Raw genomic sequence first — 16,961 nt, forward strand, 5'->3', positions numbered from 1 at the left:
ATTTAGGACACAAACGCACCTGCACACACTGCGTTGCCTTCAGGTGTATAAAAAAAGTCTGAAATCAGAGCTTCCGTCTTTTTACGTTTAAAAAAAATCTAAAGAGAAAATTCATAAAACACATTTTTAAATATTTTTTTAACTGTTTCAAACGGGATGCAAGGGTAAACTCTTCCTGCTAAATGGATAGAATTAGATAAATTAAACCAGTAGGTTTAAAAGTAAGTCTGAAAACTCAGATTATGGAAAAGAGAAATGTATTTGTTTGATGCTAGGGTAGCCTGCATGGAATTAAAATAATTAAATCTTCAGATCTATAGAAATGTATTGAACTGATCATTTAAATATAAAATGATTAAGTAGATCCTAATATTTTGTTAGTTAACAGTTAAACATAATAGTTATATGTAGATCGACATGGAAACTTTAATCTCAGCAGGAACTGAGGGTAACTTTATGAACATCCATGTCGGCATTTAGAATAATAACCATTCTGTATATTTTCCTGTTCTTTTATGTATTGTCTTCAGTTTTTTTTTTTTTTTTTTTTTGTTAATGTTGTTTAATTTTAGTAATTTCTGTGTTTTTTTCTGTTGTCCTGTCGTGCATTCTTTTGTCATTTTTTTTTTTTTTTTTTTTTTTTTTTCAGTGTTTGGTGAAAAGAATCATTTTGTGCCTTGGAGTGTCATTAAGTCTGACTAATGTTAGCAATTTATTTTATTTGTGTAGTATTATTGTTTTGTAGGAATTTTGGCACATGCAGGACTTACTTGTAAAATAGATTTTAAATCTAAAATTGATCTTCTTGGTTGAATAAAATGTTAAATGAAATCAAAATGAAAGTGTAGACTATATTATAAGTTTAGTCCACATGGTGGCGGCGCAGCACAGCCAAATAAATCACAGGTTTGAGGATTGTTCTGTTGCAGTAACGATTCTTGTTTGCTTGGTTTAATTAAATTCAAATAATTAGAATATTTCGTAATGCTGTTGCTAAATATCACAATTAATACGATATCTATTGCTATCTTATTTAGTCACCTCGGTCACATCATTTACACAATGAGATCTTTACTAGTCAATCGTTCGTAAACATTTTCAGCACCTTGGACAGTTCGCTTTGCCACCACTTCTCCACATGGAGACATTGGTCAAATACTGTGCAGCCCCCAAAATAAATGTACAAACTGAACAAAAAAAAGTACATATAACTACAGAAAAGTACAACCAAAAACCTACAAGACGACAAATATACACAAAAATAACAAATGATTATACAAAAAACACATTCAATGAAAGAAAAATACACAAAATTGCTCTAAATACACACAAAACGCTGACAAAATAGAAAAAAAATGACCAAAAACTAAATTTACTCCAAACAAACATACTCCAACAAAAAGACAAGAAAAAGTCAAATCCAAAATAAAAATGCACAAAATGACAATATAAATACGCAAACAAAAATATACAAAATGTTGGTAAATTCTACGGCTGCAAAAAGATTCCAAAGATAACTCCAAAACTGTTCCAGAGCACAATGCAGATCAAACAAAAAGGCTTTATTACAGTCTTTATGCTCAGACTCAGATAGATAGAAGAGCATTTAGGAAGAAGTGCACAAGTCGGGTTCTGGAGAGCCTCCGTCCTGCATATTTCTTTCCTGGTCCGCCACAGCTGATTGTAAAGGGCAGCTTGTTTTTGTCTTTCTGTAGAGATGCATGATGACGCCATCATTAGACCAGAGACAGACACTGGATGGAGAATGAGGGCTTCAGCCTAATGTAAAAATGTGTTTGATTGCAGATAAAATCAGGCCATGATAAAAAATAAATAAATAAATATTGGGTCGATTCCTTCAATTCATTCAGTTGATGCAGCCCTGCTGGATTATAGAGCAACACCCTGGTGTGTGGTAACCAAACCATGTGATGCTAGCTGTGACACCAAGGAAACCGATGCCTGCTGCTTCACTCAGCAGGGGCAGTGGATGTGTCTACTGCTGCACAGACTCAGGCCTGGAAATGATTTTTGCATCACATGCACACATCACACACTCACTTTTTATCGTCAGAAAAGTACCTTTCACATTTTCATATGAAATCTTAGAAATATCCGCTTATACAGCGACATAATGACATCTGTTATCCCAGAGTGTAAATAAGTGTTTCCCATTTTAACAAGTAAAACAGAAGATTATCAAAATAAATACTGCTCAAATGAAACATCAGAGAACAGTGGTGTCAGGAAGGATGAGTGTTGGATTCTAGAGGGGGACCCACATTTAGACGGACGTAGAAGCAGGAATAATTTAACTCCATCCACTAGATTGACAAAGTCTGTGATTGTATTGTCCTCTAGACCACACTATCAGAGACCAAGACTTGCCTGAGGCCAAAATGCATCAACACAAGACCAAATCATTTGGGAGTCAAGACCAAGACGATAAAAAATAATTTTACAAACCATGACAAGTGTGAACAGTTAAAGAACATTTTCTCTCTTTAATTTTAGTTTTCTTTAAAATATTTTACATTTGACAGAAGAAGAAAAAACAAAGAGTCTGCAACTAATTCAAAGCACAACATTCTAAACTCTCAAATCTTGGAAAAATTGTTCCACTAAATTCTTGCAAAAATATAGCCTTGTAATATTTAAAAGTCACTGATAGTTCCAGAACTGTTAAAACAGTTTGAACAGCACTATTGGCATGTTTTCATGAAAACAAAAATGCAATGACCTCTTTGCTTTCTTTAGTTGTGTCATAAAATGAGCAGTGTTAAAGAAGAAAATGAAAATGTACTGTAGTTGTGATTATTTATTAATAATTTGATTTATGAGTCAGAAAAGGCAGCTACAACCTTCAATGCATTAGCATTTCTGCTAATGCATTTTCATTTTTATAATTTCCATTTCTAATCAAATTTTGGTCCGTATTTGCTGGGCCATCTTTTGAAAATTAAAATTTTAATGTAATTTCCTTGAAGAACCTTGAAGAAGAAAATGAAAATGCAGTTTGTATTATTTATTATTCATTTTATTTATGAGTTAAAAAATGCAGCTATATTCTCAAAAAGTAAAAGCATTTCTATTAATTATGGTACAGATATACTTCCATATGCTCATCAGTCATCACTCCGCTGTAAATCGTCTTTCAGAGCATGGACATGGACACGTCACTCAGATGACTAAACAGGGAGGGATAGGATTACAGCAGGAATAACTGTACCTTATCATTTAATGGACATGTCAGGTAAAGCTTCTGTTCCCAAATACCAATGAAAGATTGTAATTAGGGGTATTTTTGTCTTCTTTTAATTTTGTTCCCATGGTTATTATTTTTGTTAATTCTTTTGAGTGATGTTTGTGTGAATGGTGTTAATGGTGAGTGTGGTTTTAGGAGCTTGTTAGCTTTTTACCTTTAACAAATGTGATGCAAATGATTGTAATGTATCTGTTGTCTGTCTAAGGTTACTGTTGTCATTATAAAATTGGGTATTTAGCAAATGAGTTAAATGTGCCTGGATCCTGTGCCTCTCATCCCACCACACAAACACAAACAAGGAAAAGGCACATATGGTAAAACAGCAAAAAGAAAGGAAAAAAAAAAACAGACCATCAAGCACGTAATGAGCCACTCTTTAAATAGTGAGGATTGAAAAGCTGGGTAACATCTGTGGAGAGTGTGTGATGACCTAATTGCTCAATCCCTTACACACACACCAGGGAGTTTGAGGAAATGCAGAGAAACCACAGACAGAAACAAACGTTCACCGATAATGTTCCGTGAAATGCCTAAGTGGAAAAAGGACTTATGGGCTAAAGCTGTTAATGAAACATGGGGAATACAAGTTGTCACAATCTTTGCTGTAGCAGGGACTCAGGCAGAAACAGGGAGTAGATGGAGGTGGGTTTTAAGAACAATGTGGGTAGAAAACCCGTACAGAGTGGGGGAATCGCTCTGCTCTGGCTCCTCTTCAGGCGATGAGGAGATTGTCGGCCGCAAAGCCAAGGGAGTTAAGACAAATGGAGAACACACAGAAACTCTCACTCTTCCTATAAACGGCAGACTCTGGAATGGTTTCCTAAAATATGTGTGTGTGGAAGCAGGCCTACTGCTAAATTCAACTTGTGACTAACTTAGAATAAAATACACTGAAATAGTAATACTCTTGTCATCTTTCCTCGGAGCTGATCAATTAAATATCTGGGAAGACGGTAGAGAAAAAAACTTACAAATTTGGTGCTGTGACCCAGATTGGCTGACTTTTGAGGATGGATTGAGTGTCTCCTCGCTTAATTCTGGCTATTTCCTGAAGGATCTTCAACCTGGACTTTTGAACAAGCTGTGACCTGAGTACTAGAAGAACGCCTCCTGTTCCAATTGAGATGGAATTACACTAGAACCTTGACCAGAGGATTACTGAACTGGAGATGAAAATACAAATAATAGAAGCAAAGGAGGTAAATAGACATTGTGGATTTTATGAAACTGTGGCGCTGTTTGGAAGCAGTGAAGAAAATGAAGCGAGCTCTGTATCAACCGGCTCAGATAAAGCGATCTGAGCAGAGGAGGATTGTGTTCATGACGAGAAGCCGAAGGGTGTGAGACCTGCCTGGTACACGCTTGGATCTGTACCGGGGAGAACATCTCATCTGGTGGAGAGGCTTACAGGGAGACTAAAGCATGCAGATATCAGTAGCAGCTGGTGTTCCCTGCCTTACCAACAAAGAGCTTCGACTTCAACTCACTTTTCTGCAGAAACGCATAATTGGAGGTCCATAAAAGGAAGAAGATGCACCCATCAGGGATTGTGGGAGAGTTCTGCTCTAATGAGAGGAACACACAAGCAAGAACTGAGAGAGCTTAAGGAAAACAAAAAGCTACATGGTAAAAAAAAGAGAGAACCTGAGACACCGATCATTGGACATAAAAAAGCCCAAACACCACAGACCTGTAGTCCTTACCTCCCACCTGATGAAGACCATAAATTGGTCCTCTAGTTTTCCAACTTGAATTTCCACAATTCTGTTTCAGGATTTACCCATTTTTGCGTGATATTACACTTTTCCATCTTTCCATGATAAGACTGGCCATTAAACTTTCGGAAATCATAGCAATAATGCTGAATAGGTTTAATAGAGTAAACTACTTTATCTACGCTTCAGAAGATTACAAAATCAGAATGGTTACACTGAAATCATGCAAGATTATGTCACAATAGTAACATTTAGCACACTGCTAGATCCCCAGCAACTCGTTTAACAGGAAAAATACCATGGAAACGTGTGGCATGTTTTGAATAATGTTAATTATCGCCAACCGGAGAATCACCATCCCTTTTTGCACGAAATCCCGTGGAGCCATGTGAATGGAGGAGCAATGCTTCTGCCGTGATGTGTCACCAGGTAAACTCGTCACCAGTTCAGCTAATACACCAACAGCCAAACTTGTCTTTGTGCCAGAGCTTTTTGGCATTTGAATGCAGTCATACTAATCTGAACCACTTTGAATAGATTTGTCTATTTGTCACACTTCTATACATTCAATCAGCAGTTTTTCCTGTGGAAAAAAAAGTGTGATATTGTTTCATTTCCATGTCATGTTGTGGCTGATTTTTAAATAAAGGGTGAAAGAAAGAGAGAAAAGAAACAAGTCATATTGCTTTTTCCATTTGATCACAGAAAATCGTAGGTTCTACATAAAGAGGCGGCTCATACAGTAAGTGGTGCGACTAGACCAAATATTTAAACACAATATCTCTCCTAAAATTGGGGGATTGATAAAAGTGAACGACGAGAGGCGGCTCCTGATTGGGAGCTGATTTCTTTCGGTCTCTATCCAAGGGAAAAGGGGTGGGGCTACAGACATCGAAAGGTACGCTAACACCACTATAGAGGAGGGATAGAGAAATGGGAAATGGGTGCAGGTGAAGTGAAATGAGTGAAAGAAAATGGGACACATGTTAATATAATCAACAGTTCCAAAGCAGAGCATAGACTAAAAACATTTTATATCACAGAGAGAGCAATCTATCTGTCACCAACACCAACACTTTATCACGGTAGCAGTCTCTTATATGTTAAATATACAAATAAAACCTTCAATACTTGATATGGTTTATATTATTTAATTGGTTAAAAAAATAATTACCTGAACTGTCAGGGCTATGAAATAGTTTCATTATGAGGGTAAAAAGCTCTAGTTTATTTTGAATTCAATGAATTAAATAAATGTCTGTGTGCTCAACCACACATTAAATATGCAGGGAAGATTATTAGGAGATGAGAAACAACAGAATAAAAACGGGAGCCAGATGAAAACTGGAATACGCAACTTCTTTATTTCACAATCAAAGAAAAACTGAAGTAATTTTACAGCTGGTGGGAACTGTCCAAGGAGCTAAAAATATTTGTGTGAGATTACAGTGCTGTACGACCTACTGTGCAGTTCTTTCAAGAAAGTTTCAAATGCACTTAACCTGAATAATGACATCTGGTTAATCTTTTAAGTCCAAAGTTGCCTTTTTGAAACAGAACAGGTCTGGCTTAGTGAAACTAGAATTAAAAGCATTATCCTGGTTGTGATGTCTTTATTTTCACATTTGGTTAAACCTCCCCCTGGTCAGCTTTGTCTTGTCATTTTTGTGTTTTGTGCATTTCTCAGTGGAATTTTTATTGGCATATTTAAACTACTTGATTTATTTATTAATTTATTCAAATAGGGACAGTACATATCAATGAACTGAACATATAATGAACATAAAATGAACATGTACTGTAACATATGTAAATATGTCAGATTATAGCCGTAGGCTAATTTCCCTAGACAGGTTGATGTGATAAGATTCACACGTAACAATAAGACAAAGCACAAAGGGATCACAAAAAATAACTTACTTCACATTTAAATGGAACACTGGAATCACAACAACTACACGATAAAGGTAATGGACAGAATAGAGGGCAGGGTGAAGGAAAGGACATGGAAAGACAGGGGACAGGGGAAAGAAAAAGACCGGGGAGGACAGAGGACCGAGGACAGGGAAAGAAAAGCAGTTCACTTCCACATTCTCAGAGTTGGTCAGTTAAAGGATTGTGTACAGATCCAAGAAACCTACAATTTAAGATTAATCATAATTACATAAATGTAATTGATTGTATACATTTAGAAATATGAGTTAAGTTATTATAAAATTACATTTTATTAAGTTTCATTATCTTCTAAAAAGAAAATAACTTATTTATTTTGGTTCATTGCAAATACTAAGGGGCTTCTTGCGAGCCCTGTTGAGCTTAGGGGCCCCAGAAGTTGTAATTTTTCTTCCCTATGAAGCAATGGCACCCCCTACGTTCAGTTTTCAGCAACGTAGGGGGGATTTTCTGTTGTTTTTTCCTTTTTTTCAGTGCAGTTGGTGCCGGGGTCGGTGAGTCGGTGGCGATGTCGGGAACCCACCCAACCCGACCAGTCTAGAAACACAGACGGGTCGGATTCACTAAGATCTCAAATAAAGGGTGGTAAACCAGTAGCATTCCTAAATCCTTTAGTGATGAAGTTTCCTCACCTGCTGTGCGGAATTCACTAAGATCGCAGCAATGATTAGTGCACGTGCAGAACTGGTGCAGACCGCCCTTATTTAAATGAGCGTTTTGTACATGTTGTGTTGAACATGGAGGGTGAACATGAGTGCGCAGAAGCTAAAATAAAAATGTGAAGTAGCAGAATTGGAGGTGTTAGTAGAGGAAACAAATAAAAAAAATGGATGAATTACAGCAGATAGATAGATAGATAGATAGATAGATAGATAGATAGATAGATAGATAGATAGATAGATAGATAGATAGATAGATAGATAGATAGATAGATAGATAGATAGATAGATAGATATTCTTTATTCATCCCGCAGTGGAAAAATGTGCATGGATGTAAATGTGAGTGACAGATGTGAATGTGAGTGACAGATGTGAGTGCACGCGGCTGATCGCATACGTGTGTGTGAGACAGTGATCCGCGGTGGAGAGATAGATGCACGTCCAGCTTTTTTTTTCTCTCTCTCACACACACACACGTACACACAAACAACAGGAGCTTTTTTTTCATCTCCGCTGTGTTTTCTGTCCACATTTACTGCAGCGATGATCTCTGCATGTGTTTGCGTCTGCTGTTGTACTATTTGTGTACTATTTGTGGTACTAAAACTGTCACCGCAAACAGTTGCAGATTTCATGAAACGCATTGCTCCCCCTTCATAAATTTATTTGCATTTCCTCCTCCCATATTTTTGCTCCCCCTGGGAGATCCGCCTACTATGCATATTCATTAGGGGGAAACTCGCTAAATGGATTGAGGGCGCATTGGGAAGCGCAGCAAGTCTCAGCACTTACAGTCCCTGCGATTAATAATTCATTGTGTTCTTTTATCCATCCACATTCTATTTAAAAACCCAAATTCAACAAGTGTTATGAGAGCTGATGCTGTAGGTTTTATTAAAGCTGCTTTGATTGTGCACAGCAAAATGTTTTGTGTCTTGTGGGATTTATGCTGCTCTTTTAAGAATCATTGGCACATACCAATATGTAAATGATGCCCATTACCCTGTATGTGTCACGGGGGTGCCAGGGGGCCCCCGGGGGCCCCCGGGTGCCCCATTTTTCAAATGACTACTCCTCCGTTAGTTCTCCTTAGATCACAATGCAGTTTGTATGAATACACTACGAATGAATATGATAAGATGCACGGTAATTTCCAAATTTATGGGAACAGTCGTGTTACATATTGTTTTAAAGGTAATTCAACGAAGATTAGGATTATGCCTCGCAAATTTAATTAGGGCCCCTTTTTTAGTGATTTCCAAAAAAGTTTTCTCATTTATTTGTGAGTCAAATATTGCGACAGTTGGTGGTACCAAATCATTGACACATACCAATATATAAATGGGGCCCATTACTCCTAATGTGCCACGAGGGCGCCAGGGGGCCGCCGGGGACCCCATTTTTTAAATGACTATTCCTCCATTAATGTTTGTTAAATCGGGCAGTAATTTCACATTAATATTTTATGAGCGGATGTCAACAGCCTCTAGGAGACCTTTTTGAAAGGGTGGGGGTCCACCCCTTTTCCAGTAATTTCTAAATTTATCGGAACATAGTGTGCAGTGTTGGGAATGTTACTTTAAAAAAGTAATTAGTTATAGTTACTCAGTACTTGTTCCAAAAAGTAACTGAGTTAGTAACTGAATTACTAGATAATAAAAGTAACTCATTACCAAGGAAAGTAACTATTTGCGTTACTGTTTTTAAAAAAAAAAAGTTGCTCTATGTCAAATAATTCTGATTTTTTTTAGATGCGTGTGTCATGAGGTGCTTCATTAAATTTGAGTTGCTTACAACGGATGTCGACAAAGTCTTCACTCCTGGATATAATGTACACTTCACATACACGTTCTTGCCTTTGACCACAATTAATTTAAAGTAGTGTTTGTATCGCCACCTCAAAAATGACAACTTTTTATCGGACTCCTCCACGCTCGCCACCTCTGCTGTTTCATCAAATCTGTAGTGGTTGTGTGTGTGCCGTGTGTTGCTGGCACATGTGTAAAAACACTGGTTCTGATTGGCTACCTTGAAACATGATGCCGCCTTAGCCAATCATAATCGCTCACCTTGTTTTTAACCAACCTCCTCACTACAGCTGCGTATGAAGCCAGGGATGCTTTCGGATAACGGTTCATTCAATCAATGCATGAAACGCACCGCATTTAACGTTCAGTAACGATAACGGCGTTGTAACGACATAAAAAGTACTTAGTTAGATTACCCCGTTACTAAAAAAATAAACGCCGCTACCGAACGATGTTATTTTAATAGGCGTTATTCCAAACACTGGTCGTGTGATATATCATTTCAAAGGCAATTCAACATAGATTACAATTTTACATTGCACAATTTGCACAACATTGGCCATAGTTCAGCATTGTTACATAAGATTATTATCAATTGAATATTTTAACATCAAACTAATTTCACTGCTGTGCTTTTTTGACTGGGTTGTCATCTGTGCCTTAAAAAAACTAAATCATCTCTTATTCAAAATTACCTGCCCCTTTTTGAACTAAAACAGTTGCAATTTGTCACTATTTCATTTTTGATAAATTCCTGAAAATGTCCGGATTTTCCATCAAACGTGGCACATTTTAAATTACCTTATGTAAAATTTGCCCAATTGGGAAAAAAAATCTGAAAGTTTCTAGATGAGTTAACTTTTGTGTCTTTGAGTTTTCATCATTTTTTTCCCTTGTTATTTTGTGTTTTTGTAACAAATACGGACTGGTTTTATGAGCGCTACCTGCCTGCTGCTTCCTTCCTACTCTGCATTTGGGTCTTGCACCAAAGCATCACCCTGTGACAGACAGAGGTGTGAAGAAACAGAAAGGAACCCATTCCCCACTGACAAAGACAAAACACATAACCTAGTACATATACATAGAAAATTCTAAAACCTAACAAAAAAAAGTAAAATCTCAATTTAAACCAACATCCTATTGAAATCAATAAAACTGAAATTACACCAACTGGAAATGAACCACAAAGCTCAGACCATGTCACTGTCTGAAGTCACTGCGTTTCCAGCCCTCTACTCCAACTCCAGCTGCCATTTCTCTATAATCAGCTCTCTTGTGTACTTAAGTCCTGTCTACAGGAAGTGAGTTGTCAATTCTCTTCACACATATACAGTATTTCCTGATTATCCATCTTATGTTTAGTAGTCAGTCAGACAGTCTTTTTATATCCAGTTCTTTAAGCCTATTGTTGTCCTCCATGTTCTTCTTTTTTGTCCAAGGAAATCATACTTTCCATTCACAAAGAATCCCCAAATTTTGCACAAAGATCACATGCCAGATTTCCTCAGCTGCAAAAACAAGTCAGTTGTCTTAACGGTGGCGCTATACAACAGTCTTAAACATTATGAAAATTCACAACAAATCAACCATATCTGCTACAGATTTCACCAAAATGTAGCCCCAACGCTGAAGAAACATTGGTAGAATTATGAAGTTTCTCACTATACCAAAAACTTGCTAGCTCAGCTTACGACTGCCCAACAAAAACAATCCACACAGATTTATCCCAAATTGAGCCAACGGTGCATCGAAATCTGACTGTAAACACTGACGTAAAATGTATACTTGCAAATTCTTGCTAAAAACAGTTTTAGCGGTCATTTAAAACAAGAGTCATTGTAGATGATGTTTGGAAAATATCAGAACTTTATTTCAATAACTGATTTTTGAAAATTACTCTCATGCTAACAATTGGCACCAAAGCAAAAATTGCATTTTTAAACATCAATTTTTTTACACTTATAAAGCCAATAAATAATTGTTAAAAACAAATTATCACGATATCCATGATGTCTAGATGCAATTCCTGTTTTTTGGGATTTTTGTCTTAATAACTGCATTTTTTAAAGCTGTTTGAAATCTGCCTTTAAACGCTAGCTAGCTGTCTTGCACACAGGTAACTGGGTTAGTTAATAACTAAAGCCACATGTGACATTTCCATATGCGAATTAGCTCAATGACATAAAAACACATTCGTTACAAGATTGTAATTTCAAGCCTATTTTTATTTTTGCCTAAAACTGCCTGGCCCCCACTATTGCTCCGCAGGAGCTATAATTTCTATTTATTGCTCTTTAGTTCATCCTGGTATCTCATAACCTGTACCTGTTTGGATTCCCCTCTCACTCCTCACCTATCTGATCACTACACAGCAACCCATTCTTGGCATTAAAGAAATGTAGACAGATACAGATTGTAAAGATTTGGTACATCAGTGGTGTACACTCTTTTTCCATTTGCGAGCTGCTTTTGAAACGGCTTGGTCTTGGAGATCAACCATCAAACATGCGTGTATCAGGAAATGTTGACGTTGGCAGATTATTTCAAAATCAATTTTGTTAAATAGATTAAACCCTGAATATAAAGTCAAATGCACAAATGAGCAACACGAAAAACAGAAGCCAGAAAACGTCTTCGCTTGTTCAGGAGGATGGCAGTTTTATCTACTTTAATTTCATGTTTTGTTCTGGACGAGTGCAGTCCATTGGTCTTGTGCTAGGCTGTGGCCCAGAGGGGGAGCCTCTATCAGATTTAATTAGAGCTTCAGATGATTTAAGGAAACTTTCTGTGTGATTATACAAAGCTGGGCACTTAAAAAGCATTACACTGCTGAGAATTACTACATGAACTGCCTGAATCGATTTTATGACTCCTACAAACACAAAAAAGGGCCGTCGGCTCATGTTGGCTCATCATATGAATGTGGATTATGGTGCCTTGCTTTTTCAGCTCAGGGGAGCAGCTGTTCTACTCCCTGGAGTTCAGACAATACAACCTTAATCATGTGCTCTATGGTTACTGAGGCTTAAGGGAGTGCTTGATACAATAGTGGAGGAGATGATGGCTGCACACCTTTAAAGAGATTTAAAAAAAAAAAAAAAGAATAGCCTATAGTTTTTTTCTCTGATGCTGACATGCAAACTTAGAAAGATGGCAAACATGGGCTTTTAAAAACCAGACCCAAATTCCTATCCACACAGGTCTCTATTAGCCTTTTATAAAGACTTGACAGCATGTGCAGGGTAAACCAAGCCAAGATAGTGATCGTAGAGTAAATGGAAACAAAATAATCAATGTAAAACAAACTCAGAGTTGGAATCTGTCATCAGGAGATGTGGGAAGAATGAGCAGGTAAGCTATCCGCAAGTAGCATGTTCTCTGACAACCCTCCTCTTATTTCTAACAAAGCACAAGAAACCATTTGTCTCTTGTTGACCTACTTCTGCAAAGCTAAAAATAGGAAAAGTATGAATTTCCAAATGCTTGTTTTTCCCTACCTTGCTCTGGGCTCAGACTGCGAATGCTGCTGAAATCCTCCATGGATGTATTTCCATTAGAGTCAGAACTCCATGTGTTGCCAGAAAAGGGTGGTGTAGTTGGTCTCACTCTAACATCTCCACTGCATCTCACGGCATGTCTTACTTAGTATCTCGTCATTTTTGGGCTTTAACAAAATACTCACATCTAAAGTCTGTCAACCGTTTTCTTTTCCCATTCTACCGTGTACTTGTTTCAGTCCTTTTCATCTGGCTCTGTCTCTTTAGGAAAGCTCATCCCCTGGATCTGTGTGTGGTAATATGGGAGGGTGCAGACAATAGTGTGGTCTCTCACACTTCTGCATCAGCTTCTACTGTACTGAGCAGAGGATGGGGGTTGGGGTGGATATTGTAGGGGTGTTGCTTAGTGAGCCATGGGAATGCGCTCAGCAGAATCAACCACTCACAGCTTCAGCACGTGAAACAGAAGTGTTTGATTCAATGCCGATCACCTTGGGGGGGGGGGGGGGGGGGTGAGGAAGGAAATAAAGTGAGACAGGGAAAGGAGAGAAAGGACTGTATGAGCGAGGATGAGCACAGGTAGAGAGCAGATATCAGCTGTGAGGGAAGAGAAAGAATAGATAAAATGCAGCAAGAAGACAAGATGGCTAATCTTAAAAAAAAAATAAAAAAGCAGGAGTGTGTAACATGTTTATTAATTATGTTTTTTATCCATTCAAATCAATCAAATAGACAGAGAGGAGTTTTTTAGGCAGTAAACCAAGATGGTGGATAGAGTGTGTAACAAAGAACCAATTACAGCAAAAGGGGATTTTTGAGGACTTCATGCTCTCGTGCTCTCTAGGTCTAAAGATTTAACGCTCTCCTGCTGACAAATGACAAAAAATGAGGAAAATCTGCTCAGAAAAGCAAAAGTAATATATCCTTGCAAATGTAAAGTAGCTAAATCATGTCTATTTTTGGAAAATCTTATTGGATACAAATTCCTAAATATTTTCCTTTGTTCACAGGGAGTGTGAAAGTGATCCTCCTTTCCTTTGTTGCATCCGAGGTGCGTTCAAACTGAACGTGACATCAGTGACTATAGTTACTTAAATCGCCTGTGATGAATCGTTTGAACAACGTAGTTGCACCTTTTGCTTGCTTCATATCTTCATCTACCGCGCCAATTTCAAAGCATGTTTCCAGCTCAATTTTCAAGTTCACATAAAACATGGCTGACTGTACAAAATCCAGAAACATAGAAAGTCCTTCATCTTGGCTCATTTTCACCCATGCTTCGATTTTATTGTGGCCCAGGTAAAAGAAGTTCATGTGCCGTACAAGACGAGGTAGCCACACATCGCTATGATGACTCTTTCCTCCATGTTTCTCCAGAGACATCGCGACTGGGGATGTAGGGAGAAACGTTTTGCCGATTGAATGTAGTGACACAGTGTCACTCTAAGTTGCTTGAGAAATTCAAAGTTTTCAACTTTGAGTGACCCAGCGACTCAGATCTTGTGATTGAGTCGTTTGAATTGTGTGAATTACGTCGCTTGATGTCGAGTCATTTACATTGATTATGATTGTAATCTAGTTTCCAGAGTTGCTAAAGTCTCTTTCGGTGTGAACGCAGCTTTAGTCAGCTGCTAAGGGCTGCAGCCATTCCTGTGACTTTGCAAAACGTGCAAATTGAATGTGTCAGAGCGTCAAACATCACAGTCTAACCTGCTATTGCAAATTTAGAGTGATAACGTCCTATAAGTTGCGGCAAAACCACAAAAAAGAATAGATTCTACTTCCTCTGTGTGAGCACAGATTTAGCCAGTTGATATGCCATTAAACTCTGGTGCCATCTTTGCATTATTTTATAGCAGGGATTCTCAACCTTGGAGATAGGACCCCATTTGGGTTCGTGAGACACTGAGAGGGGTCCCCAGATGCCTTCAAGAAACTAAAATATTTTTTAACAATTTAAAGCCATTTTTTGTTTATTTTTACCTTTTTTCTGCAACTACGCCAAACTTGCCATATTTTAACATATTTTCATAAATTTTTTTGCCTTATTTTTGCTCTTTTTAATGATTTTTGCTGCATTACTGCCATTTCTGCCACTTCTCCATCAAATTTCAATGGTATTTCTACACATTTTTTCCACTTTCAAGACATTTTTGGCACTTATAAACCCTTTCCAACATTTTTCCCACCTAATGTCATATATGTTGACCCATTATTGTAACTTTTATCCTCTTTTCACCATATTTCATGCTTATTTTTTTGCCAATTTAACCATATTCACAATTTGTCATGTCATTTATTTGCCAGTTAAAACTAATTGTTCCTACTTTTAAAATTACATCACCCCAACCCCGCTCCCTAAATTTCTGCAACTTTTAAGCCAATATTGACACTTTGAACTCTTTTTCCCAATTTTTTGTCAGTTTTTGGCCACTATAATTTTGCAACTTTTAACCAATTTCTGTGGTTCTTAAAATCCCATTTCACAACCTTTCCCATCATTTTTGGCCACTTTTAACCCATTTTATTTTTGATTAAAGCAATGATTTACATCTTTATGATGACTATATACGATGGCACAAATAATAATAAACTTCCTGGATAACAGTGAATATTATCCAGATAAATAAATGAATGTGGTTTTCACAGATTCATAGAACAATGGACCATCATTTTACTGACTTGGGGATGGACCCCTTATAGATGGCCTTGTCTCCGTATGACTGTTCTTCAATGTTCATGTCAGTGTTCACCCACCTTCAGGTACAGTGGGGGTCCCCGGTCTCTGGCACCTTTATTTTGGGGGTCACAGGCTGAAAAGGTTGAGAACCACTGCTCTGCAGGAGTTCCAATCCCACAATGCAAAGCGCAACATTTTTCCAAAGTTTAAGTCAAATGACATTTGTCAGCAAACCCATTGTTTATGATGGATTCATTAATAATCTCATGAGTGGTGATTTCAACCTTTGTGAGTAAATTCTCTCATTTTTCAAGAGAAATACCTTTGACTCATTGATCTATGAGACCTACACTGTGTCTTTATCTGTGTTACAAGAGGTGACAGGAATCACAGCTGGTAACTTTCAAAGAGCTGAGATTGTTCATGTGTCTGAGATTTAACAGGAGAGAATCTTGCAATATTTATTTATTGCATATACTGTTTAGACTCTAACAATCTGTGGTGGTGTGGAATATTCTTAGGTCTTGCTTTCTACATAAATAATGAAAAAGGAGAACTGTGCTTGAGGTGGAAAGAAGACGAACAAAGTTATTTTCAGTTGTGATAGCACATACAGTTCAGAAGTCTCTGAGTCTTGGTTATTTTCATCCTGCCTACGTTCTAACAGTTTGGTGTTAGAAAGTCCCCTACAGATGCTGAGATGGTGACAATTCCCTAATGAAGGCTGTCAAATGCTAATTTAGGCAATGAGTAGAAGAAAATGAACACCATCCACATCTATAGACATCTATGTTTTTTGTAATATCGTACTGTTAATCGTTTTAATGTTTTTCTGTTGGGGACAAAGGATGAAATTTAGCATTCTTGCTAACTGCGGTGAATTTACATAATAATAATAATAATTATAATAATAATAATAATAATGTGGCCTTATTTTTCTATAATTTATCCCACCATGGACCCTTGAGCAAGGCCCTTTACCTCAACTGCTCCTCTGTGCTGCAGCATTAAGGGGGCAAAAGAAAAGAAAAGAAGAAAGTATCAGGTTAAAAAAGAAACAGTATTTTACTCAAAACTCAATAATTTAAGTTGACTTGCTTTCATTTTAAGTTTGACAAATGTAAAACATTGATTTGAGAACAAATAATTCTAATTGTACTTTTAACTAGATAATTTTACGTATTTTTTGTCATTTTGTATAGTTTTCTCTTATTTAATGTGTTTTTTGGAGTCATTTCCATTTTGTGTATTTCTGTTGTCATTTTGTATAATTTATGTTTAATAATTCTACTCTTTGATGGGAAACCAGGCACTACTGGGTCAGTAGCACAACAGCGCCATCTGTCCAAAAAGGGGAGTTTAAGACGTCATGGGCGACTGAAC

At 37.3% G+C, this 16,961-nt stretch overlaps 1 protein-coding gene across 2 annotated transcripts in view; it reads right to left on the reverse strand.

Annotated features, from left to right (window-relative positions):
• Positions 1-13,244, reverse strand: part of plch2a (phospholipase C, eta 2a) — a 67,778-nt gene extending 54,534 nt beyond the window's left edge. Inside the window, exon 1 of one of the 2 annotated variants that reach the window (XR_003674464.1) lies at positions 12,899-13,244. The gene's annotated coding sequence lies outside the window, so the exon portion shown is untranslated. Of the gene's footprint in view, positions 1-1,569; positions 1,656-12,898 lie in introns of those variants that run through there. The other variant, XR_003674465.1, reaches the window with a different exon arrangement.
• Positions 13,245-16,961: the final 3,717 nt, after the last annotated feature.

This window comes from Gouania willdenowi, chromosome 7 (assembly GCF_900634775.1).
Source record: "Gouania willdenowi chromosome 7, fGouWil2.1, whole genome shotgun sequence".
NCBI lineage: Eukaryota > Metazoa > Chordata > Actinopteri > Blenniiformes > Gobiesocidae > Gouania > Gouania willdenowi.